Below are 27266 nucleotides of genomic sequence, written 5' to 3'. Positions count from 1 at the left end.
TCTCAACCCATGCTGAGCTAGACTATGTGCCACCCCATTACCCTGCCGGTGTTGGTAGAACACTCCAGTCACCTCTCGATCAACCATTAACCGACGAACATCCTCCACCACATTACCAATATTACTCCACCAATCCAAACCATCTTTAAGCATAGAAACAGCTTCTTGAGAATCAAGACCAATGGTAAACCGAGTAAAACCCATGTATCCCATCATCAATAACCCTTCCCGGACAGCCACTAACTCCGTGCCCAAAACATCCAAACCAGGTGGACCAAACGATGCGAAACCATAGATAAAGTTTCCGGCGTGGTCACGACAAACTCCCCCCAGACCCCGATCACCTTGCTCACGTCCCACAGCCCCATCACAGTTAAGGAGAAGAGTATTGACCCGTGGTTTCAACCAATGGGCCTGCGGAGAGACGAGGGGGAGCTTGGACCGCTCCTCACAAGATTTAAACACTTCCAGCATTTCCATCGTGTTTTCCACCATATTATCCACCCGTGTAATCTGTTTCCCATGCAAAGAATCATTACGTAGTTTCCACGCACTCCACGCACAACAAGCAAAGCGCTCTAAGTCAGCTTTCGACAGCATTGAAGCCACAGCCTCAAAAGCATCAGCGAAGGTGCCCCCCGCCATATTAATTCGCCGGATGAAATGGGTACACTTCCATAGCTTTTGACTCATTTTACACGACCACAAAGCGTGGAAAGCATCTTTAGGATAGTTCCCACACCTTGAGCACACATGAGACGGAAGCACCCTTTTCTTAAATAAATTGACTGCAGTTGGCAAAATTTCAGTACATGCCCGCCACAGCAGCATCTTAATTTTGTTGGGGACAGCTAGCTTCCAAATTCGCTTCCAGAAGCCTTCTTGAGCACTCTGATCCGATCCTCCCACTCCAAAATCATCATCGCACTGCCTTACCGCCACACGATACCCAGTTTTAACGGAATATTTCCCGTTCTTTGAGGAAAACCAATATTTGCTGTCACCCAGCTGTGAAACTGATCCCAAAGCGATGCCAGAAATGATATCCCGATCTTCCAAGCTAAAATGTTGCTCTAACAGTGGCAAATTCCAAGAGCCAGAAGCCGTTAGAAGGTCAGAGACCATAGACGTCTGCTCCAGCCCTCTAGTCATCAATGGTTTAAACGTAAAAGGTTTTGGAATCCACTTATCTTGGAGAACACGGATAGAAGCTCCATTGCCCACCCTCCAAAGCAAGCCATCCTCAATAACCTCACGTCCCCACAGAATAGATCTCCATATCAGTGACGGCGAACTCCCCAAACTAGCCTGCATAAAATCATCCTCTGGAAAATATCGGGCTTTAAGCATCTTAGCCACCAGAGAGGTGGGGTTCTCTAAAATTCGCCAAGCCTGTTTTGCGACCATGGCTTTATTAAAAGCTTCAAAGTGTCTGAAACCAAGGCCTCCCAGCCATTTTGGTTTACACAATTTTCTCCAACCCAACCAATGAATTCCTTTCCTACCACTCTTCCCCCACCAGTACCTTGCAATCATAGCAGATAATTCCTGACACAAAGATTTTGGCAGCTGAAATACTCCCATTGTATAAGTAGGTAGTGCCTGACCAACCGCCTTAATTAAGACCTCCTTGCCCGCCGCTGACAGCAACTTCGTATCCCAAGTATTAAGCTTGCGCCACACTTGTTCTCGCACATGATTAAACATCCGGGATTTGCTGCGTTGAGCTAAGGTGGGCAGCCCAAGGTAGTGTTGCGTCGATACAGCTGCACCAAAATGGATTAAGCTGCATCCTCAACTTGTGATACTCGCAAGTGCACGAGCCGTTCGGTAGTATAGCGTATGTAAGTGCGAGGTCGATCCCACGAGGATTGGTGATTGAATGATCCCATTCATTTTCCCTACACAAAACAGAAATGAAAAAGAAAGGAAATAAATACAACAAGAAAAAAAGGAAATAACTCAAGCAAATAAGTTCCCAAGTTCAATTAGATTAATGGATTGATTCTAGCTAAAGTATGATTAAGCCATGGTGTGTGGTCATAACCTTGTGTTCCTAATTCCCTAATTTGATCATTTGTTGTCTAACCTAAAATTAAGCATTAGGAACCCATTAAGCATAGAAGAACATTTTAAACAACCAAGTATGTATCTAATCCCTGTTGTCGAATGTCCATACATACTCTTCCTATTCATAGTTCAATTCGAATTAAAGCATGGTGTATACTCTTAATTCAAACCAAGATAGCTAACATGCAAGCCTAAATGGTGATCAATCATTCAAACTAGCATATTAACTTATAAGCATAATGAATAAGAACAAAAACCATAATTGAAACTTGGAAACTAATTCAACTTGAAAACTTAAGGAAAGAATTTACATTACAAAGAAAAATAAATTACAACTAAGAAGAAAAAGGAAAGCTAGAATTGAGAACTAGAAAGCAAAATTAAGAGAATTTGAGGGAGAGAAGGGAAGGGAGCTCTAGAGAAGTGTTTGAGAGCTCCCCCCCTTGGGGTGTGTTTACAAGCTTAGAGAACATCCCTATTTATAGGCCTAGGGGAAGTGAAAATCTGAATTCAATATGGCTAATGCATACAACACTTGTATTATAAAATCTTGAATTGGTTGATGCACTTGTATTAGAAAATCTGAATTGGTTGATGCACTTGTATTAGAAAATCTGAATTGGTTGATGCACTTGTATTAGAAAATCAGAATTGGTTGCTGCACTTCACCAATAAATCCCACCAGCAGCCCTAGCTCATCTTCATGTCACCATGACCAAGCTTCCAACCAGAAACAATAGCTCATCCTGAGGTCAGCATGACCAGCAACTTCAAGGGCTTACAAATTGGGCTTCTCTTAAGCAAATAACGACTTTAAGCACTCCAAATTGAAGTTCAGAATGTGTATGATCCAACCACATAAGTATTGGCCCAATCCAAGCTCGGAGGAGGAAGTTAAGGCCGAAACAAATTGCTAACTCATTTTGCTCGCTGACAAAAATCCATCCTGAGCATGGTTCAGTGTTTGCTAGGTGACGGACTCCAGATTTATCCAATGGGGCTGAATGTTGGATATGTTATAGTACACACCCATTGGAACAACTTTCATGAAGAATGCTGCCTCATCCGAGCTGTGTAGGTTGCTGAAACAAAGCTTGCAATATGACCTACGGCAGGGGGCTGTAGCCAAAATGAGTTTGTCTTTAAGCTCTTCTTCCCTTCATCCAAATTAGGCCTTAACATGCTTGAATTGCATAAATTATGCTCTCTTGCTCTTTTGGCCTACAAAACACACAAAGGGAGGCAAATAACTCAAAATTATAAGAAACTAAGCAAAAGAAGTAAGTAAATTTGGGCATGTATATGTATGAAATTATGAGCTTAACAGGTAGCGTTCATGACATGTAACAATCGGCACTCCAAGCATTTCAGCAATCAGTTGCTTCATCACCGGATCAGTGTTGGGGCTAAAACAAACTGCAGACTTATCAAAATTTATTTTCTGACCAGATGCTCTACATGCTGAGAATTTGAAGCAAATAAGCACAATCAGCAAGATGGGCATTACAACAAAATAGGCTATCATCTGCAAAAAATAAATGAGAAATAGTAGGTGCTCCCTGAGCCACGGAAATGCCGCTAATACGCTTGATTCTGAGTGCGTTAGAAAGCAAAGCAGACAGTCCCTCCGCACAAATTAAAAACAGATAAGGAGAGAGAGGATCTCCCTGACGCAGCCCCCTTGATGGCACAATCAGTCCCGACGCCACCCCCCGAACTTGAACAGAGTATGTAACAGTGGATATACAATCCATGATTAGCTCTACCCACCTATCGGTAAAGCCCAAACGCTTAAGCATAGCCTCAATAAATGTCCATTCCACCCTGTCATAAGCTTTAGACATATCCAGCTTTAGTACCATTTTCTTCAGCTTACTCCCACCACGCCGTTTAATAGCATGGATGCTTTCAAAAGCAGCAAGAATGTTGTCCGTAATCAGCCGTGTAGGGACAAACGCGCTTTGAAACTCGGAGATGATAAGCGGCATAATAGGCTTCAACCTGTTAACTATAGTCTTGGAAATCATCTTATAGATTACTGTACACAAACTAATCGACCGAAACTCCGTAACTTTTACCGGATTGTCAACCTTAGGAATGAGCGTCAAAAGTGTGTGATTAATTGCTTTCACACTGGCACCCCCATTCAATACATTAAGGCAGTACCCTACCACATCATTGCCTACCACCCCCCAATACTTCTGATAAAACAGTGCCGACATACCATCCACTCCTGGAGACTTAGTAGGAAACATTTGACCCAAAGAAGTTTCGATCTCCTCCCTTAAGAAAACTTGGTTGAGGCGCAAATTTTGAGATTGAGTGAGTACCGGTTTGACCACCTCAGTGACTGCCCCTGCCTCATGAAGTCCATTTGAAGCAAACAAGCCTTGAAAATAATCACAAAAAACAATGCCAATACTTTCCGTAGATGTACGCCATATCCCCTGATAATCTACAATAGTCTTAATTAGGTTCCGTCGTCCCCGCATTTTTGCATGTTCATGGAAAAATCTAGTATTTTTGTCCCCATATTTCATCCATGAGACCCGCGATCTCTGCCTCCACAACATCTCTTCTCGTTCCAGTAACACATCCATTTCCCTACAAATATCTCTCTGTTGAGCCTCAACTATTGGAGAAGACCTTCTGCTTTGGGTGTCATCTAACTTCTGCTGCAGACTTCGGAGCTTTGTGGGTATTCGGCCTACATGGTCATTATTCCACGTCCGTAGAGGCCCTTGACATGCCTTCAATTTCTCTACGACAGTTCCAGTCTCAGACTCCCAAGCATGCGTAATGACATCTTGGCAACCCTCAACAGTAGTCCACATTTCCTCGAACAAAAACCGCTTATGCGTCCGTGCCCAAGTACTTGGTCTCAAATATGACAACAAAGGGAGATGGTCAGACACCATAGAATTCAGATGATGCGTTGTGACCTCAGGAAAGGTCCTAACAAAGTCACCATTAGCCACCATTCTATCCAGCCGAAGCTTTACATTCCCATCACCTTGCCACCGGTTAGACCATGTAAACTTATACCCCTGAAACCGAATAGTTGTCAAACCACACTCCTCCAAAGCTTCCCGAAAGGCCCTCATTTGTGACATTGGTCGGAAACGGCGACCCAAGTACTCATGAGCCTCAAGTATTTCATTGAAATCCCCACCTACAAGCCATGGCCCTTGAACAGTCCCTGCAATTCGTCGTAGCAAATCCCAAGAGTGCCGTCGTAACCTTGTTTCAGGATTACCATAAAACCCAGTAAAGCGGAAAGTCTCCATATCCACACCCTTTAAAATAGCGTCAATATGCCCTGGAGAAGAAGAAAGAATAGATACTTCCACTCCGTGTTGCCATAAAAAAGCTAAACCCCCCGCCCTTCCTTCTCTTCCCACACTGAAGCACCCCATCATACCCAACTGCCGTTGCACACACTCCATCTGGCGCACCGTCTTTTTGGTCTCCGACAAAAAGATGATACGAGGCTTTTTATCTCTGAGAAGGAATCTCAGAGCTCGGAATGTTCGTGGGTTGCCCAGACCCCGAACATTCCAGCATAAGATTGTCATTGCTCGTGATGGGCCCGACCCCCGGGACCCATCACAGGTGTGCGCTTAGCACCAGATGTATTATCAGTCATCACCGGACTCCCCCGAGGCCTGGCACGGCCTCGCTGAAAGCCACGTCGTATACTACCTTTGCAGAATGAGGTTGGCGGCCCCAAGATAGCAGAAGCCGCAGTGATATCTTCCCCCAAAACTGTTTTGCCCTTGTCCAAACGCCTTGGAGCAGTATGAAGAATCTGTGAGATATCCTCATCCAGCCGCAGGGGACCCATATCCGACCTCGCAGCCTCAGTGACCCCTTGGTTCAGATGCACCCTACCTTCCCTGTGGCCAACCACATCACCATCGGCCCCTTGTGAGGAGACCGTGACCTCCTTTTCCTTGTGCACTGTTAAGCTCATAATTTCATACATATACATGCCCTATTTACTTACTTCTTTTGCTTAGTTTCTTAGATTTCTAAGTTATTTGCCTCCCTTTGTGTGTTTTGTAGGCAAATAGAGCAAGAGAGCATAATTCATGCAATTCAAGCATGTTAAGGCCTAATTTGGATGAATGGATGAAGAGCTTAAAAGACAAACTCATTTTGGCTACAGCCCCCTGCCAGTCCATTTCCGTAGGTCATATTGCAAGCTTTGTTTCAGCAACCTACACAGCTCGGATGAGGCAGCATTCTTCATGACAGTTGTTCCAATGGGTGTGTACTATAACATATCCAAAATTCAGCCCCATTGGATAAATATGGAGTCTGTTACCTAGCAAACACAGAGCCATGCTCAGGATGGATTTTATCAGCGCGCAAAATGAGTTAACAATTTGTTTTGGCCTTAACTTCCTCCTCCGACCTTGGATTGGTCCAAATGATATATGGCTGGAAAGAAGACATTCTGAACTTCAAGTTTGAGTGCTTAAAGTCTTAATTAGCTTAAGGGAAGCCCAATTCGTAAGCCCTTGAAGTTGGGACCCAGCTGCTGCCCGGGCAGCTCAGGCGCGCTAGAACTCCAAAACCTCACTTGGGCCCCGTCCTGCACTGGCAAAGGGCTATTGCTGGAATTGCTCTAAAGCCTTTCACAAACACTTAGTGGCCATTATTGCCCAACCCAGTCGGACCAGAGGTCTAGATTACTTATCTCTATGGTGTTTTCCGGCGAGGGGAGGTGCAGAATGTATTAACTCAATCTACCCCTAACACACCCCCATAGAGAAGAACCTATCACATACCAACTCGACCCACACACATTAGTTTTTCAAGCATAAATTCCTCCGACCAAGTAAATATTTCACATTCAGAAAGTGAAAAGTGGTTACACTTGACTTAAAGATTAATATTATTTGATACAAAAAAAAACACTAACCTCTTCCTAAAAAACTTAAATACACATTCAACATCACAGTCAAAGTACCTGAAACATGGAAACTTCATAAAATGAGAATATGCTATTTGATAAACAAAATTATCCGGCAAGTAAACAAATCAAATCAGTTTAACAATCAACAATCAAACGTTACAATAAACAGTATGAAAAAATGGCTGATATTTTTAAGAAGCAAGTTCTTACATCTATGCATTATGATGTGATATAGATACCATTTGTGGAAAATCAATCATGGTGACCTTCTCGTCGTCATCAATCTAAAAGAACCAAAATTGGAAAATAAATACAAGTTTACCAGTGAGTTGAAAGAGCAAGCTAAAAAGCATGGGCGGAACTAATCCTAGGGCTATACTGGGCTATAGCCTAGGGAGATTTGGGGATAAAAAAAATCAGACATATATATTGAAAGGACTCGACCCGAATTCCCCCTTGGAATCTGTGACGAACCTTGCTTCTCGTCCGGCATCTAAGCCATGATGGACCTGCTTTACTAAAAAGCCCTTTAGCCCCAATTTAAACTGATAGACTACTCGACTTCTATCGAAATTTTGGCAGAATCTCCCCTGTAATTGGAATATTTCCCAATTTACAGTACCTGCAAACAAGTGCAAACAAGTGCCAAAATAAATGCAACTTTCAACATACACAAAGTGAAGGCACGCACAACAGTTAATACTATTCAAATGGGCTTCATGCCCTCTACCCAAACTTAAACGAGTAAGTAGAGCAACTAAAGATTAAGTTTACAACCCAGGGAAAAATAAAATGTACAGAGTGATAATAGCACACTCCTACAGAGCAGATATCGATGATGCCTCGACGTGGTGGTCTCGACCTCAGCTATCTAGAACCTTCAGGGCGCAAAACAGAAAATGTGAGTGCACGAAAACAAACGTTAAACACCATTTATAATCAACATAAAGAACCCCTCCATTCTAGAAAATAATGTAAACTTGTTAATTTAATCCTTATTGTAAAACCGTAAATTCAACACCGCCAAAGTAAACCCATTAATATGAAATATAATCATCAAAACCCAAAAATCCTTTTTCTCGTAACTATACCCTTGTAAAAATACAATAAGCCAAGTAATTTCCAAATATCTCATCTCAATTCCGAAATTCATTTCAAATGTTCATACCTGTGCAGAGTACTCTCAATGCACATGCCCAAGAAACCTCAACCTAGAAATTTAATCCACATATACCCGTATATATATACATATATAGATATACATATAGACACGTACACACATTCACCACAACAAGATATGTACCAAGGGAAACAATCCAACTCGGGGATTGTTTGTTCTCAATCACATGTCGGGATCCTGCAACATACATGTGGCTAGGGATGAGCAGTCCAATTGAGGGACTATTGCTTCCCAGCACGCACGCCGGGACCTGCATCGCACGTGCGGCTAAATCCAGTTATACGCGTAGACTAACATCCTGACACACCTCCCAAAAAATATATGTGTGCCTTGATGGGTCCCAAAGAACAACTTTAATTCTTTTCCATAATTCCATCATCTTTTCCATAACGAACCAGGGGAAGGTACAACAAATGGTGTGTAACCACATAAATCCCATATCCCAAAACCTATCAAATTTCATAAACATAACCAAAATCCAAATCCAACATCGCCATAGTCCAAAACCCAAATCCATATACTTTAATAATAATAATAAATAAATAATAATCCATGGAAATCCCATAATCTCATTAACCCCAAATAAACCAATTTCCAATCAAATCACATTTCAAACCCGACCAAAACACAATAATGCATACAGTTGCCAATATGAAAATAATATTCATTTGAAAACAAAGTCCACTCACAACAAGTCTAAAACTAGCTCAACTGTGAACGAGTTCATCCTGAGCGATACATTGCGCCTGGGTACCTATTTGAGAGAATAAACGGATTTAATTAATTAACATACCCAACAACAAACTTTAACTCGAAACTCTAGTTCCCGGGTCTCAAAGTGTGCCCAACCCTTAAGAAGGTTTATAGGGTCATTCTAGCACTTCCCGATGGATGAGACGGTCTCAGAAGACTCATGGTCAACCAAATGGTCAAACTTTCCATATTGGTCAATCAGGCCCACGGGGCCCACGACCTTCGATTTTCGACCCGAAAGTTCCTATAGGTCCAACAAAGTCTACTGATCAAGTTCCGAAGATTTAGTCTTGATCAAGCGGTCGGATCTAAGCCAATCACATGATCGGACGGCGATCGTTTCGCCTACTTAGAATCATTGATTCAGAGTATCCGGGACTCCGATTCTCGATCCCCAAGTTCCTACATGATCCCAGAGGTACATGGAATAATATAAGTGAAATTGGAACCGATCGAACTATCCAAACCTATCGAACCCAAATATCGCATAATACGTGTGATATTCATTCGATAGTTAAACGATAACCAAATTCAAATCCGAGCATACCATTGTGCTCAGGACGACGTAGGGATCATTCTAGGTCTGAAAACAAATCACCGACACAAGGCGCACGCGTCGCCATGCGCCACCACCGATTGGGTGTCTTGAGAAAATTCCGGCAACGAAAAATCTCAACCAAAACGGACAAAACATATACCAATGGATCAAGCACAACTAGGGGAGTATCTTTCACAACTGCACCGACCTCCAATTTGGCCGGGAAGTGGCTGTAAAACCATCAAACCGTTGACAATTATAGAGTTTTTAACCCACTCTCTCAAACTCCCAAAATTAACCTAAACCAATTTCATAAACAGCTATAGCATGAAAAGTAGGTGAAGTTGCATACCTCACTCATCGGATTCTGTGACTGGAGTCGCTGGAAAGGGCATCGAAAACTTCGAAAACCACCGACACTTCCAGTCGTTCCAGTCCAAAATCCTTGGGTTTTCAAGCTGCGAAAAGGGCTGGGTTAGGTAGGGGACGTTGATACAAAACTTTTGGGACCAATTTCGCCAAAAACGATTGTCGGACGACGAAAAAATTGTCGGCCAAAGTTTTGGCCTGTTATGTGTGACAGAGAGAGAGAGAGAGAGAGAGAGAGAGAGAGTTCCTGAAAAAAAAAAAGAATCTGATTTCTTACTGAAATTGGAACTTCGCGATATTTACGGTTGTGCCATTGCACTTCCGTAGATCATAACTTCTTCATTTTAACTCCGAATTGAGCCTGCCGCATGTCTACGAACTCGTATTCACGAGCTCTATGCAACGGTGCTACTCAATTCCCCAAATTCCTTTCCAAACAAAAGTGACTAAAGTACCGCTACTCCCAAGGTCAAAAATGTAATTACACAAATAAATAATTAAATAAAAACAATTTGTTGGGTCAAGGCGTTACATATATATATTTAACTTGTTTTATATATAGCCCAATATGTACTAACCTATTAAAGTCCAAAAAATCAAAGCCTTTATGAATTTAGTTGCATAGAATCAGTAAACATACACATTAAAATAGGTACACTTACAATTATGTTGTTGAACATATTTTCATTTTGATAATATGTGTTTTTTAGTTGCATTTAATATGTATTTGTTTTTAGTTAAAGCTGATTAGAAATTAACATTCAGCTTTGCACTCGAGGTCCTAAGTTCGATTTCCCCCTCACCCAATATCACTTATATAAGAAGGAAAAAATTCATTGGAAATTAATCAATTAAACTATGAACTAGTGTGTATTTTTTTTTTAACAAAAAAATACAAGGGGGAGGGGGTTTTCTCACACTCACACACTACCAAGGTGCCATGGAGGTTCAAACCTGAGACCAATGGTCTACAAGTGAAGGCCATTTTCCACTGGGTTAGACCTTGTTGACGAACTAGCGTGGTTTGTATGATTTAATGTATGCTTTTATTTCTAGAAATACTATAGAATCTAGAAGTACAAAAAAAAAACATCATTAAATTTTAAACTAATAACTTTAGCTAGCCCACCCGTGAAAACATTTCTGGTTCCGCCCTTGCTAAAAAGGCATTTGGAGCACATATGTTAACTGAAATATTAATACAAGCATATAGGAAAATTGTAGCAAGTGAGCAGAGGAAAACACAATGACAAGATTATGAAACATAATGCAATGTGGAAGTTGCAATGTTGTAATATCAAAGACTGCTTGAAATGCTTACCATGATGTTAAATTCGTTGAAGTTGTAGTGAATTAAACCATGTTTTGCTAGGCGAACAACAAGTCCAATGATTGCTTCAAAAACCATCTCTGAATTTTGCAATTGCTTCACCTGCACGTTGCAATTTTGAGAAGAAGAAGCTTACATCCTTGTACTAGTGACATAATGACATAATGCATGTTACAATCCATAACATTAGGAACAAGAAAACCATGCTCTTCTAAGGCTTCCCCAAGCAGAAGGAAAGCATAAAGATATTAAAAAAAAAAAAACATGATAAATACATAATCGGGCAACACACAAAGATAAAATGCCAAAAGCTAAAGGCAAACCTTCATAAAAGTGAATTCTTTGAGTGTAGCAAGGCGGGACAAGTAGAGCCAACTAAAACTGCTACGATGTTTTAAGTAATCACGCTTTGATTTAACAGCTTTAAAAGTAACTCTACTGAGTCTATGTAACTTCATTGCCATCATAGTACCATCTTCCGTGGCCACCTCAAAGATATATTTTTTTAAAAACAAAAAGAAATTATATGAAGAATAATGACAATGGATAATAGGAATGGTAGGCGCAAACATTTTTTTATATAATGCAAAAAGGAAAAGAAAATAACAGACTCTTTCCCTACACCAATTTGTCAACCAATAGATACAAAGACTCCACGGTTGACCAAAGATTTGATTGCAAGAAAATCTTAACCGAGGTATGTGAGTTGAAAACCATCATCTATATTTACTTAACAACAAAGAACATAAGAGAAAATTCAAAACAAATATTATTGATTGTTAGAATCACAACAGTTGTATTACATTTAGAAGAGTCATGATGCAAGAGCTTATGCTTGAGCAGATTCTTGAGAACTTTATAAGTGCCTCTATGCCTGTAAATTTGAGGATTATGTCACAGTTATAGAAAAAGATGGGCAATTTCAAATTCAACAATAACAAAATTCAAAACTAAATATGTTGATGTCCAAAATTGGATTCAACTTAGATATAATAACTGTGGAGTCTTCAGTAGGACTAAGGGGTTGTGGACATTCGGCAACGGTGATCTTGCAGAAGAAAGATGAAATAAGCAATCGTCAAGCTTCGGGTACCGGTGTGGTACTTGCTGAAGGCTCTCTGATGCTTATCAGCAAGTGTGGGGTACATAGTGATTTCAACAGAGTAATAGTAAAGGTGAAAAGGTAGTTACCCCTTTTACTTGGGCACTATTCCTCTTTTATGGAGAAATGAAAGTGGGAGTTTGCACAAAATTTCGATGTGGGACATTGTGCAAATCACCGGGGTGGCGACACGTGTCAAAGGCTTAAGTTCTGTAGTTGAGAACTTTGGCAACCGTCGTTGGCAGGCAATTGCTATGAGTCTATCTGCACGCTGGTCTCCTAGTGCCAAATGTGCTCGGTTGATTATGGTACAAACAGTTGTCCCCCAAGTTGCCGATCAAGAAGTGAACTCTAAATAAAGCATTTATTGTTCTGAATGTACTCGAAAAAAGAACTAGATTGTGTAATGATAAGACTAAAAAAGAATACTTAACAAAAAAATATGATCCTTTCTTGAATGGACCCTACCAGGAATGGATCAAAAAATTGTTTACACCTTCAATAATAAATGAAGCTTCTATAAAAAAAAAATTGCATAGAAAGGGTTTGTATAAATAAAATTCATGGTATCCTTCTTATTATTAATTACTTAGAACTTTAACAAAAAACAAATCCATTTAATGTAAATGATAGAAAATCATTAGTAACATAAATTGGTTATTTATTGAATTTAATCAATGAATTGGCTGTAAAATCAACATCAAGTTTAAATTTTCAAAGACTTTTTTTAGTTCCAGAACACGAATAAGTATTGTTGTTTTGACTACAGTTATGGATGATTTTACAATTAATTAGAATAGACTAATCCGGTGTATGTTCCACATTAATAGGAGTACGTCTATGTTTCTGCTTTACGAATATGATTTTTTCTGGGGGGTTGGGAACTTGTAAAATGTCGAATAATCAGATCGAGTGTTTCGGTATGGTGAATATCTTAGGCAATCCCCCAATCCCCCAAGTTTGAAAGCTAGGAGTTGCTTCGGCAAGGAGGTAACTGGGTTAAGTTGTTGAGTTGGTGTCGGGCATGTAGGCAAGTGATTGGCATAGGTCTTGCCGATCGGTGGGGTGACTGGCGTTTGTCACGCGAGAGCCCCTTGTGGGATCAGAATGAGCCTTGCAGATCAGCAGGGCGATTGTGCACATGGTGCGCAATAGTCCCCTACACGCTCGGCTCGGGCCTTGCCGACCGACAGAGTGACTTTGCGCATGGCATAGGGTCGCATGTAGGATCAGCATGGGCCTTGCTGATCGGTAAGGTGACTTCGTGCTTGTCGCGCGAGAGTCCCCTGCGGCAGGGCAACTGTGTGCATGGCGAGCGAGAGTCCCCAGCAGGATCGGTACGGGCCTTGGCGATCGACAGGGTGACTTTGTGCTTATCACGTGAGAGTCCCCTGCATGCTTGACATGGGCCTTGCCGATCGGCATGGTGACTATGCTCATGGCGCACGATAGTCCCCTGCACGCTCGGCACAAGCCTTGCCGATTAGCACAGTGACTATGTGAATAGCGCGCGAGAGTTCCTTGCAGGATCGGCAAGGTCCTTGTTGATCGACAAGGTGACTTCGTGCTTGTCGTGCGGGAGTCCTATGAGGCAGGGCGATCGACAGGGTGACTTCATATGCTTGTCGAATGAGAGTCCCTTACAAGCTCGGCAAGGCGACTGTGGGCATGGCGCACGATAGTTCCCTGCATGCTCGGCATAGGCCTTGCCGATCTGCATGGTGATTGTGCGCATGGTGCCTGAGAGTTCCTTGTTGGATTGGTACGGTCCTTGCCAATCAGCAAGGTAAGTTTGTGCTTGTCGCGCAAAATTCCCATGTGGCAGGGTGATTGTGCGCATGGCACGCGAGAGTCCCCTGAAGGATTGGCACTACCATTGTCGATCGACAGGGTGACTTCATGCTTGTTGAGCGAGAGTCCCTTACAAGCTCGGCACAGGCCTTGCCGATCGACATGGCGACTGTGTGCATAGAGGGCAATAGTCCCATGCAGGCTCTGCACGAGCCTTGTCGATCGACAAAAGGACTGTGTGCATGGCACCCGAGAGTCTCAGTTAGGCTTGACATGAGCCTTGCTGATTTGTAGGGTGACTTCGTGCGTGTCATGAGAGAATCCCCTGCAGGCTCAGCAAGGTGACTTCGTGATTGTCGCACGATAGTCCCTATAAGATCGGCACATGCCTTGTGCGAGTCTCCAGCCACTTGTCATGTTTAGCATGGAAATCGATGTGTCATGGCAAAAGCGGTTATGGCGTAATAATGGGCTTTGGTTTTTGGATCGAGGCATCGGCATTGTGTTAGACTATAAAAGCTTGTCTAGGGTTAGAAACAGAGGTACGTAGCGTTGGAGAGAGATTTTAAGAGAAGATTGGAGGCGATTTCCGATTAGGGGCCTGAGGTGGCATATGCGATTTCCAGCTAATACCCGGACGACAGCGACGAATTTCGGCAAATATCCCAAGGGCATATGCGATTTCCGACGGTCATTCACAGTGGTGATAACAAGGTATTCATGTATGTTTCGCCATTTTTTAGATTGAAATGTATGTATGCTTTGAATTCGTGCATGAGCCTTTGAATATGTGTATGAACATTGAAAATCATCTTTAGAGTAAGAAACCCTAGGCATTCCATCCTTCATGATCCCTTGTCTTCGGTGGGGAAGAAAATGAAATTGAGGAGCGTAACGTTCTGAGGATGCTGATGATGAGAGTTCTGAATTGGAATATGTTCTAGAGGGTATGATAGATGAAGGTAGGATGTTGGTTAATGAGGGTCAAGGGGAAGAGCAATCGTTAGATTTTGGGATGGCAGCCTATGGGGAGATGCAGAGAAATTATGTTGCCCTAAAGGCAGTAGGCAATCGAATTCTTGCCTTGCCCCATTTACCAGAAGAGGGGTCTAGTAATCAGGAAGCATCATCGGTGTCTGGTGATGTAGTGGTAGCTTCTGCTTCGACGGGTATAGATGTGCCAGTTGGAGTTCCCATACCCAAAAAGAATGGACTGATCGAAGAGGAGATTGAAGAGCTCAAGGCCAATTATAGCATTCCTCCCTCAATAGGGTTAAGGCTACAAACTTCGACAGATACAGTAAGATATCCTTCATAGGGCTGTGTGTTGATATTCACGGATATCTATAAGCATGGGTTTAGACTGCAGCTTCATTCGTGGGTTCAAATGATGTTGTCAAAGCTAGGATATGCACTGGGCCAATATAATTCCAACTTTTGGATTCTTCTTCATGGGATTTATATTGCATGGTAGTTGGCGAAGTTGGGGAAGCCAACCTTTGAGCAATTCATGCACTTGTATTTTGTGTCTAGGCAAATTGCCGAAAGGCAAAAGAGAGAGGCTACTTCATAAGGCGCATGCCATCTTCGTAAAAGTCCTGGAGGAATCAGTGGTACTTGGCCTTCGACAACTGGGAGTGCGCGCCAGGGAAGACTGTCACCAAACATGTACCTAGCCATTTTTAATCTATAGATCTTTGGTCGCAACTTGTGGCTTCTATTACTTGCATGTGCTTGTTGTAAGAATTGTTGTTGCCGAAGCCTGATGAGTTGTGACTAACCATATTCTTGTTAATGCAAGTTTAGTCAAGTGGAATCCGTTGTCGAAGGAGAAAGAAGACGAGGTGGACTTGGTGAGGGTGTTGCTTTCGGAGAAGGAGCGAGAGTATATGGACTTAGGTGGCGTTTAGGAGTGTGGTGTTTAAGGAAAAAAAAAGCAGCTTAAAATAAAAATATTACAACTAAAAGTGTTTAGTAAACCAAAGAAAACTAGCTTATTTTAAAAACAATCCTCATAAAAAGCGATTTCTCAAAGTGGCCATAAGCCAACTTTCAAAAAAGAGTCGTTAGTTGATTAATGAAAGTTTCATAATTCCTATAATGCCCCTAAATATTTTACAAAATGACAACGCTTGACCCTCTTGACAAAAATAGATCTCGCTCACTCTCTCTCAGACCTTCACTCTCAAAGTCTCACTGCTCTTCTCACGTTTCTTCTTCTTCCTCCTCCTACATCTCAAAATTCCAGTCTCAATCAAGGAAGTTAATTGCTAACAACGATCAGCCACTCATCAGTGAGTTCATTCTTTTCATTACATTTATGATTTTTGGGTTTATGTATGTTATGAAATTAGGTTTTTTTTTGTTTTATTTTTTGTTTTGTTTTTTTTTTTTTGTTTTTGTTTCTATGAGATTGGGGGCTTTGTGTTCTTGGGGCTTTAGGGGGAAGACACGGGAGAGGGTTTAGGGTAACCAATATTCATCGTGCATTTTGTTTGGTAACCAATATTCATACATGTAGGAAAAGGAAAGTTTTTTTCTTTTTAACAAACCTCCCCACTTCTCAGAGTCAAGAATCCAAGCACAATAATCTTCAATTGGTTTACCGAGAAATGCTTCAGAATTATGACACAAATTCATTAAAAAAATTAGTTGATATTAATTCTAGGATTTTTCATTTCTAAGTGCTGTTTACATCTCACTTGGCCATTCCAGTTGCATTGGCCTAATACATTAGCTTAATCAATATTTAAGATATTTGTAATTGTAAGTATCAGCTTAGGTCTTGGAAATTTTTGATTGAACAACAGTGTATTTACACCCCCTTCTTCAACTATGGCTCTAAAGTAAGTATAATCCTTACTTATTTTGTTGTTAGTGTTAATTGGTTTTGTATATTAGGAGTTGCCTCCTCTACTTTGCTATTTTTATGCCTTTCAATGTAATGTATATTGGGACAATTATTCGCTATTATCTATTTCTCATCCTCAACACATATTGCTTTAGTAAGGATGGGAAAGAATGTGGGAAGTTCATCAAAAGCTCCAGCTACATGGAATAACCATTATATATCCATATTCTGTGATCTGTGCATCAAGGAGGTGGATGCCGGACGTCGTCCTGGCACTCATTTTTAAAAAGAAGGATGGGAAAATTTAAGAGTCAACTTTAATAAAGAGACAGGAAATAATTATGATAAGGGGCAACTGAAAAATAAGTGGGATGCACTCAAAATTGTGTGAAAATTGTGGAAAGAACTCATAGGCAAAGAAACTAGTATAGGGTGGAATTTAAGCAAGGGTACTGTTGATGCATCTGATGAGTGGTGGAGTAATAAAATTCATGTGCGTGCAATATTTCTTTTTAGATTAATCTTTTGTCTTCCCCTTTTTATTTTATTAACATGCGTTTATATTAACAATCTAGATGTCTCTATAATGTAGATAAATGCTGAATATGCAATTGGTGAACATGCTTGGGCACCTTCATGTGGTATACTCCCACCAAAAACTGAAGAGGCATCCATGGGTGATGTTATCCCACTAGAAGGAAGTGATGACTCATATGATTCCAATCCAATTGAAACAATTCAAGCTATCAAGAATGCTACAAGGAATGGGAAAAGGAGAGCACCTGAACAATTGAATAAAAAACATAAAGATAAGAAAGGAAGAAAAGTTGGAGGTGCTGAAAAACTAGCTGGCCAAATTAACCACCTTGTTGGTGCAGTTGAGAGTAAGAGCACAGCAACATCATTAATGATGAAAATGCAACTGGGCAGTAGTATTCCTGAAGTGATGGAAGTTGTATGATCTTTACCTGGATGTAAACCTACTAGCACTTTGTGGATGTTTGCAACTCGATTGTTTTTTAATCAAGAGAAGCGAGAGATGTTCTCTACCATGAAGACTCCTAATGTCAAGCTTGCATGGCTAACTTACAAATTTAACAACCAATAGGACAGTTGACTTATGACTTTGTTATGGTTATGTTGTTTGGATAATTAGTTTGTTGTGCTTATGTTGTTTGAATAATTACTTTATTGCAATGAATTATTATTTGGACTAAATTTACATCATAGATTATGGTTAATTGGGAATGTTGATGATTATAGTTATAAATTGCATGTTTATTTGAAAATATGGACAATCCAGATGATGAAGAGGAAGAGATTAACCTATCTATATGCGTTTGTGCACGAGCAATTGAATTATATTATCTGAAATATATTCATAAAAACCCTTGTATGGATTCTTCACAAACAGGTAATATCTTGTTGGTGGAATTATTACATGGGAATGATAGGAAATGTTATACCATGTTGAGGATGGATAAAGATGTATTTTACAAATTATCTAATAAGTTGCAATCTAATTATGGGTTGAGGGGTTCTAGGAATATGAATTCCATTGAGATATTGGGAATGTTTGTACACATGCTAGGACATGGTGTGAGGAATATGTTAGCACAAGAAAGATTTCAACACTCTAGTGAGTAGATATTATAGTTACATGTTGGATGTTGTATGTCATATGGCAATGGATGTCATCAAACCGATGGATTGTGAATTTAATGATATTCCACAAGCAATATTGAGAGATTCTAGATATATGCCTCATTTTAAGGTAAAAATTGCATCTATCACTTCTCTCTACTTTTTATTGCTAATTATAGTTATACACATTGAATTAACTATCATTTTTAGGATTGTATTGATTCTATAGATGGAGTACATGTTCAAGCTTCAATACCACCTCAAGATCAAGTACCTTATATTGGTAGGAAAGGGATGCCAACTCAAAACGTTATGGCCATATGTAACTTTGACATGCAATTTATATTTGCATGTGCCGGGTGGGAAGGCACTGCACATGATACAAGAGTGTTTCTTTTGGTTCTACGCAATGAAAATTTAAATTTCCCTAAGCCTCCAAGTGGTAAAACTTTTACAATTAACCTTTGTGTTTGTCATTACTTACTTAGTCCAATTATATATACATATTAAGAAAAATGAATGTTGTATTTCACAGAGAAATATTATTTAGTAGTGCAGGGTACCTACAAATAAGAGGTTATTTGGGACCATATAAATGCGAAAGGTATCATCCCCCGGATTTTCGTAGGGGAAGCCAACCAACGGGTTATAAAGAGGTATTCAATCATGTTCACTCTTCTATTAGGAGCATTATTGAAAGAACCTATGGAGTATGGAAGAAAAGATAGAAAATTTTAAGAGATATGCCTAATTATCCATTCAACAAGCAAGGGAAGATAGTCATTGCTACAATGACACTTCTTAATTATATAAGAAGGCATGCCCAACGTGATAGACATTTTGATGCTTCAAATGATATCTTAAGTGAAGAGATAGGTGGGGATGTTGATGTACAACAAGAACTTCATAGTCTTCATGACAATGGAACACAAGAGATGGAAGCATTGAGAAATTGCATCGCTACAAATTTAATGAATGCATCTAATTAGCTTCTTGTTTAGATGTGGTCACCAAATTCCAACCAAGTCAGGTGGTCTCAATTCCAAGCCAAGTCAAGGAGACCAAATTCCAGCCAGGTCAAATGGTCCCAAATCCAAGCCAAGTCAGGTAGAGATCCAATTCTAAGAGGCCTAGCCAAGTAAGAAAATGCAACAAACAAATGGCAATAAATAAATAAAATCCAACTATTTGGGATAAAGGATCAGCCAAGTGAAAAATCAAATTGGAACTTTCACCAGCCGACTTCAGCAAGTGGCTAGATCTACTTGCAAAAATTGGAACCTCGTAGGATACTATCTAGCCGTCCCTCTTGCAAGAATTGGGGTGGCTGAGTTCTCTCTTCCTTGTAGACACAAGGCCAAGTTAGATGGACTTTCATCGCAGAAGGATGTGGCTGGTGAGGCTCACGGCTGTTTTAGAATTGGCTAGAGAAGGCAACGGCTGGAGTCTTCTGCTGTGTTGTTGGGAATTTAGTTGGTTGGAAGTGTGCGGTGACAAAGGTGGGGTTTTGTTTCTTTTTGATAAGATGCTGGAAGTTTATCAAAGAAGCCAACATTGGCCCACACGTTGGTACTTGGGTTGGAATCGAATAGTTGGCTAAACATATATGCTGATGGAGGTGGTGATTGGTCAATGACCATGCCCAAAACAAATGAAATATTTTAATATATATATATTGATCAATGACCATTCACAAATAAAGTGTTCTAATATAATGGCTAAGGAGTTGGTTGGAGCTTTGGTGGCTGGTCTTGAGTAGATTGATCTTGTGTTGGCTGGAAAAGTACGGCTGGGAAGGTAGCAGCTGGAGAGATGCGTGACTAATTTTGTACGACTAGATGGAATGAAAGTGTTGGCTAGTTTGGAATTGGTTGAAGCTTTTGTGCGAATGGAATTGGGCTTTGTGTGGTTGAGGTTTTATTCGACTAGTGGGTGTTGCCCTTTAGTTCACCTCATTCAAGTTATATATGTAAATTGTATGTATATAAACTGGGTTGAGTTGTTTTTATTTATTAGGTTGTTCATATGGGTTTTTTTTATATTTATTATATATATATATAATTGGTAAGGCCAAACAATGGCCTTATGGGTTGACTTGGGCAAAGTGGCCATTAGAGACTTAGGCCTCAGGCCTTTGTGCCTTGAATTCTCTTTATGCCTACATGCAAGTCATGGCCTTATGGCTTAGGCATTCTCAATGGCCATTAAGTGGCCTATTTGATGAATATATTACATTTTAAGTGATGATTCATATTAAGACACCTTGAGGATGCATGTGGATTTATTGAATTTCCAGCCACTCCAACATCATGGGATTATTTTCTCAAGATTAGAAGTCCGTCTTACTAGATCTCAAGACAAGTCTCAAAGGTGCAAGCCCAGCCCACGGAAGTAGACCCAACACTTTCGGATGTTTTCATGCATGTGACGAGATCCATCCAAGGAAAGCAATCAAAGGGAGTGATGTCAACTTGAAACATTCCTAAGAATGAGAGAATCAAGTGATTAGATTTGCAATCCAATTATCTCATTCGAATCAATTCCGCGAATTTAGGAAGCCACACAAGGAAAGATTTTGAACGAAGTTGACCTTTGGCCATTTAATGGCCAGCCCATGGGCTGACGGATGCCCCTATATAAACCTCATTAGACAAAGAGCAAAGGACCCCGACATCAGACACAAAAACCTACTTTTTGTCTTTCATTTTTATATCCCTAGACTAGATTTTTATTTTCCAAGCAAGTAGACTAGATCAGTTCTTCGCTTTCGTTAGTGTAAGTTTAATTTCTTGCATTTGCCATTACGTTGTTTTAAGATTCAAGTTTATCACTTATTTTTAATTGTTATCGAATTTTCTTTAAGTTTAATTTAATTTTAGATTGCTTTATTTTATTGCCTTTATCGTTTATATCGTTCTTATTTCATCCTTCGTTTAATTTACGTTTATCTATTGCTTTGATTTACTTTATCGCACTTTAATTCTTGTTTTTAAGTTTAATCGCATCTTTTAATTTCATTTACATTATTATCATTAAAATCTCAAAAATACTAAAATACTCATACAAAACCTAACCATCCTCGACCCCGAGGAAGTGAAAGAACTTAGGCCAAGAAGAGGTTCCTTGCTTGGCCGATCAATCAGTTGGTTAAAATTCAGAAGCACGAACACAACAATCTAACTTTTTCCATTCGAGCCAGTCAGTAGCTTGGTGGTGGCACGCCTACGCAATCCAAGAGAAGAATGACTAAAAGTTCCTTCCATCGACCACCTCGGCCGAAAAGAGGGAAACATAATTTGGCACGCCCAATAAGACAACTAGGTTTTGTATGGTCATAAACACTAAGGGGAATCCTGGAAGAGATCAAGAGTTTGAAGAGTCTAGACTTCGTTCAAAATTGGAGACAAGCATGGCTGGTTCACTTCCTATGAACACTCAGCCATAAAATGTTATGAACGGACAACAAATTCAAAATGGCAATGGCCGAGCTACGGTCATTGACCCTAACTATGTGGTGGTTGAAGATGTTACGGAAGTCGTTGGAGGACCAATCTTAAGGCTGAATCCGGCCACTTCGCTAAAGATCCAACAGCTCATCCGAGAAATGGAGACATCAAACTAACTCAACCATCAACGAATGCAAGACATGGGTCAAACCAAAGCTACCCAAAATGCTCAGATAAATGAGAGGTTTGATCGATTTCTAGGCCAACAAAATGGCCAAAATGGGAATCAAGTGGCTCCGAATGGAGTGCCAGCGGTGGGGCCTCAAGTGGAGGTTCAACCAAATGTCTTGGGTGTGAATCCGCCTTAACCGAATCCACCAGCTGGGGGTAACCCAGCCCTAGCGGTTAATGTTCTGCCGATAGGTAATAACCCATATGTTGCGGCTAACCAATTCCAAGAATTTCCGCCATATAACCAATGTCGTCCACAGGTCCACCAGGGGGCAGGAGTCAACTTTGATGGAACTCATATCAACCAATTCGCAGGAATCGGTGGATGGAATAATCTTGGTGGGAACACGAACTTGAATAATCCACTACTAGGAAATAAATTATCCAAAATATGGTGCCTCATGCTAGGAGGATTGGTAGACCAGTTTACTGGAGGGCTTATCTGGAGCATTTTGATCAAGAGGAGTTTCCATGAGGATTCAAAGTTCTGGATTTTGCATTGTTGTCAGGAAATGGACTTCAATCAACCGTGGAGCATATTGGCCAATTCACGGCTCAATGTGCTGAAATCGGACATCGTGAGGCCTTGAAATTATGGTTATTCCCAAGTATCGTCACAGGGGCTGCTTTTTCATGGTATGTCAAACTTCCTCAGAACTCCATTCCAAATTGGCAGACAATGAAGCAAATCTTCCACAAACAATTTTTTTGGCTATAGCTAGAGGTTTCGATGGCCGACTTGGCCAAGATGCGTCAAGGATCAAATGAGTCAGTCCAAGAATACTTGGGAAAGTTCAGTGAAGCAAGGGCTAGATGTACGGTTAACAAGCCTGAACATGAGTTTGCAAAGTTGGCCCAAGGTGGATTGTTGCTTGATCTCCGGAATAAGTTTGAGGGTATTAAGTTTCGCGACATTTACGACCTCCTACTTCGAGTGGATCGATATGAAGCTCTTCTAAAGGAAGAACAACAAAATAATCGGTCGACATCTCGGCCGACCTTTTATAGAGATTTGCCAAAACCTTCCACATCTAGAACCACGGATGTCCATGCAGTGGATGTTAATGGTCATGATATTCCGTCGGCTAACAAACTTAGAAATAAGACTTTTTGCAAATGGCATAATGTATGGTCTCATGCAACTAATAATTGCCTCATTTCCCGAAATATTGTGCAGGACCTCATGGATCGAAAGACCTTGAAATTTCCAGAGAAAGCTACAATGGGTGTCAATCAGAATTTGTTTCCTAATGCTCAGGCCAACATGGTGAATGCCAACTTCCCAAGGCTAGATCAACCTCGATCAAGGTTGGACTAGCAAAAAATAATGAGAATTGTAATAATTTAATTAATTAAGTATTAATTTATGTCAAAATCGAATGTAAAATGAAAAAGTTGTAAAGGTGTAAGCATCAAACCAACAAAACAAAACAATGAATATTAAGCAAGATTAGTTTGTCCGACTAAATTAATATTGGGTGCACATGAAAGCTTCCCTCTTACAATTCACATTTCGAGAAAACTTGGGTGCATAGAGCGACAGAGAGAGGAGGATGGACGTAGAAAAGAGACGTTGGGATCTCTCTCGCCTTTCCCTACCAGAGATCTTAAAACCATAAACATAAACATCTATATATATTTACTTTTCTTCTTATTCTTGGGCAAGGCAAGATCACGCGACTATGACCTCCTTATGTCACAATGACCAGAAATCAAATACATGTACATATATGTGTGTGTATATATTTTTTCTTGTTGTTTAATGCAAGGATGGATGAGTGAAGTTAAGAAAGATTCCATAGATTCCCGTAAAAGCAGATGCAGACGAAAGAAAAGAGATGGGATTTAAATCTCTCTCTCACTCACTCTCACTCTCTAACCAAAAACATAAAGGCTCATGTATATAATATATTTACTCTTCTTCTTCTTTTTCTCAGGCAATAACAAGCGACCGTGACCTCTTTGCATTCATCAAAACTTTAAGAGAAGAGGGTATTTTCTCTTGCTCCGCCTAGATGATATTTGTGGAAATTGGGAAAGTGATGGGCGGAGGCCTTGTGAATAAATGGATGTTTTTAGAGCGTAGGATTTGGCTGATGCGATAAGCGCTGAAATTTTTCAGTAGCTGGTGGGTATACTGAAGGTATATTGTCATGGAGGTGTCTTTGGCAAGGAAGTCATGATTGAATTGATGAACGACCAGCTAAGATTCGTTGAATATCTGAATTTTTCTAGCTTCCATCTCATTGGCTAGCCGAAGGCCAACTATGAGTGCTTCATACTCTGCCCCGTTGTTGCAAGTTTGGAAGTTGAAGCGAATGGCGTACTCCAGAACCACCATATTTGGGGAAGTGAGGACTAAAACTGCACCACAACCCTTGGAATTGGAAGATCCATCAACATGAAGGGTCCATAGTGGCTCACTAAGGTCGAAGTTGCCTTCAGCAGCAAGGTGGATTAGATTCGGTGTCGAAGTAGGTTCAACAATGATCTGGGAAGGGACCGAAGGTATAGGTTCGGTGAATTATGAAATAAAATCAATAAATGCTTGTCCTTTTTCAGATGGTCGCGGCTTGAAGTGGATATCAAACTCCCCAAGTTCGATTGCCCACTTAATTAGCCTGCCATATGTCTCAGGCTTCTGCAAGACTTGTCTTAGAGGCTGATTAGTGAGGGTATGAATTGTGTGGGCTTGAAAAAATGGCTGAAGTCGTCGAGCTGAAACAACCAAGGCGAGGGCAAGTTTCTTAATGTCAGAATAACGACCCTCAGCGTCTTATAGTGCTTTATTGACATAGTAAACAGGGTGTTTAGCCCCAGTTGGTTGCCGAATCAAGTGTGGAGAGGAGAGGTGCCTGGCTCATATAAGCCTTCAGCTCGGTGAAACCTTTATCGCACTCTAGGGTCCGGATGAAGTTACGCTTATTGCCCTTAAGGGCCTTGAAGAATGGGGTACAACGATCGGTAGCCTTGGAGATTAATCAGGTAAAGGCTGCCATACGTCCAGTAAGGCTCTGGATGTCTTTGACTATCTTTGGCACCTTCATGTCCAGGATGGCCTGAATGTTTTTAGGGTTAGCCTTAATGCTTCTCTGGTTGATCATAAAGCCAAGGAACTTCCTTGAAGCAACGCCGAAGGCACATTTTGTGGGATTGAGGCACATGTTGTAATGCTTTAGCACGTCAAACATAGTAGATAGGTTAGTGATATGCTGATCTGCTGGGCGATTCTTAACTAACATGTCGTCAGTGTATACCTCCATGGTGCTGGTAAGTAGCTTCAACATTTTTTAGGCCAAAGGGCATCACCTTGTAGCACTATAGGCCCCGATCTGTGATGAAGGATGTGTGAGCTTGGTCATCGGGATGCATGAAGACTTGGTTGTACCCAGAATTAGCATCCATAAAGCTGACAAGCTCATGGCCTGCTGTTGCGTCAATAAGCTGGTCAATTTGGGGGAAAGTGTCACATCCCAGGACTGGCTCCGCCGTAGCACGATATTGTCCGCTTTGGGCCCCCCTCTCTGCCCTCACGGTTTTGTTTCTTGGAGCTCACGACCAACTTCCCAGTGGGTCACCCATCCTGGGATTGCTCTGGCCCCCAACTCGCTTAACTTCGGAGTTCTCCTGACTCCGAAGCCAGTGAGCTCCCAAAAGGCCTCGTGCTAGATGGATGCGGGCATGTACATATAAGGCACATCACCCCCTCTCCGTTTGGTCAATGTGGGATCTTACAGAAAGGAAAGCTATCATTGGGACAAGCATGATTGAGGTTGGTGTAGTCCACACACATGCGCCAACCACGCTTAGACTTGCGAACCATGACCACGTTCGCCAGTCATGAGGGATAATCTACTTCCTTAATGAAGCCAATGATGTGCAACTTCTCAACTTCAGTCTTCATGGCTTCGTAGGCACGACGGTTTTGCCGAACAAGACGTACGTTGGGATCAATGCCCAATGTATGAGAGATAACCTCGAGAGAGTAACAATAAAGGTGAAAAGTAGTTACCGTTTTTACTTAGGCACTATTCATCTTTTATGGAGAAATGAAAGTGGGAGTTTGCACAAAGTTTCACTGTGGGACTTTGTGCAAATCATGATTCACGTCCAAGGCTTAAGTTCTGTAGTTGATCGCCTTCAGCAGGCAATTGCCTCATCTGAGGAAGGTGTCTTCGGTTGCTGAGATCATGATGATGTCATCAGTGTTTAGGGATTTCCAGAAGTGTCTTACCTTCGGCAGGTTATAAGTTTATATGCGTACTGGTCTCCCAGTACCAAATGTGCCCATTTGATTATGGTACAAACAAAATACATACTTGAGTGAAGTTATGCGCTCCACTAGCTCACAGGGTACAATTTCATGCTGAAAGAAAAGAAAGGGAAAAACTTTAAATTTAAGTAAATGCATACTTAAGATAAGCTATGCTGGTAATTTATTGCATTTAAAATACAAAAGAGTATCAGAGGCTTTTACATTTCTCATTCCCATTTCCACGGCAGTTTGGACCCTAAAATCCTCTTTGGAGAGGTATCTCAACATGTTCACGTCCAACTTCATTCTCTCTTGCTTTCTCTACTCAATTTATGCTCGGAATTTTGAGTTTTTCAATATGTAAACTTTAATGGAGCAGCAAACGCAGTCAAGAAGAGGAGGCAGTCTTATCTGTTACAATGGTGCAAATACAGTCTTATAAGAGAAAAAAAAAACTTGTGTCTGAGAGAGAGAGAGAGAGAGAGAGAGAGAGAGAGAGAGAGAGAGAGAGAGAGAGGAAGAACATGAAGTCTCATAGAAGGAGAGAGGAGGAAGAAGAGACACAAGCAATGGAGGAGAGAGAGACAGGCGCCGCCGTTTATTTTCAAATGGAAAACCTGGATGTGGATTTGATTGTCTTAGGTTTGGCAGTGCGAAGAAGATGATAGAGGCCTCAAGAGACAGGCACCGGTTGGAGAGTGGATTAGTCGACCAGAGTGAGTGGGGTGCAGCGCAGCTTAGGAGGAATTAAGAGAGGGTATAATGCCTTAGATTTATTATTGAAG

General features: G+C 41.0%; 3 pseudogenes; 2 read left to right on the top strand and 1 right to left on the bottom strand.

Moving 5' to 3' along the window:
- Positions 1 to 5641: 5641 nt before the first annotated feature.
- Positions 5642 to 26787, bottom strand: LOC148295819 (uncharacterized; annotated as a pseudogene).
- Positions 17066 to 18013, top strand: LOC148295821 (uncharacterized; annotated as a pseudogene).
- On the top strand, positions 18187 to 19663 carry LOC148295820 (uncharacterized; annotated as a pseudogene).
- Positions 26788 to 27266: the final 479 nt, after the last annotated feature.

Source organism: Prunus avium, chromosome 3 (genome assembly GCF_965620075.1).
Source record: "Prunus avium chromosome 3, drPruAviu1.hap1.1, whole genome shotgun sequence".
Lineage (NCBI taxonomy): Eukaryota > Viridiplantae > Streptophyta > Magnoliopsida > Rosales > Rosaceae > Prunus > Prunus avium.
The sequence above is the reverse complement of the archived record's forward strand: the minus strand, read 5'-3'. Positions and strand labels throughout refer to the sequence as shown.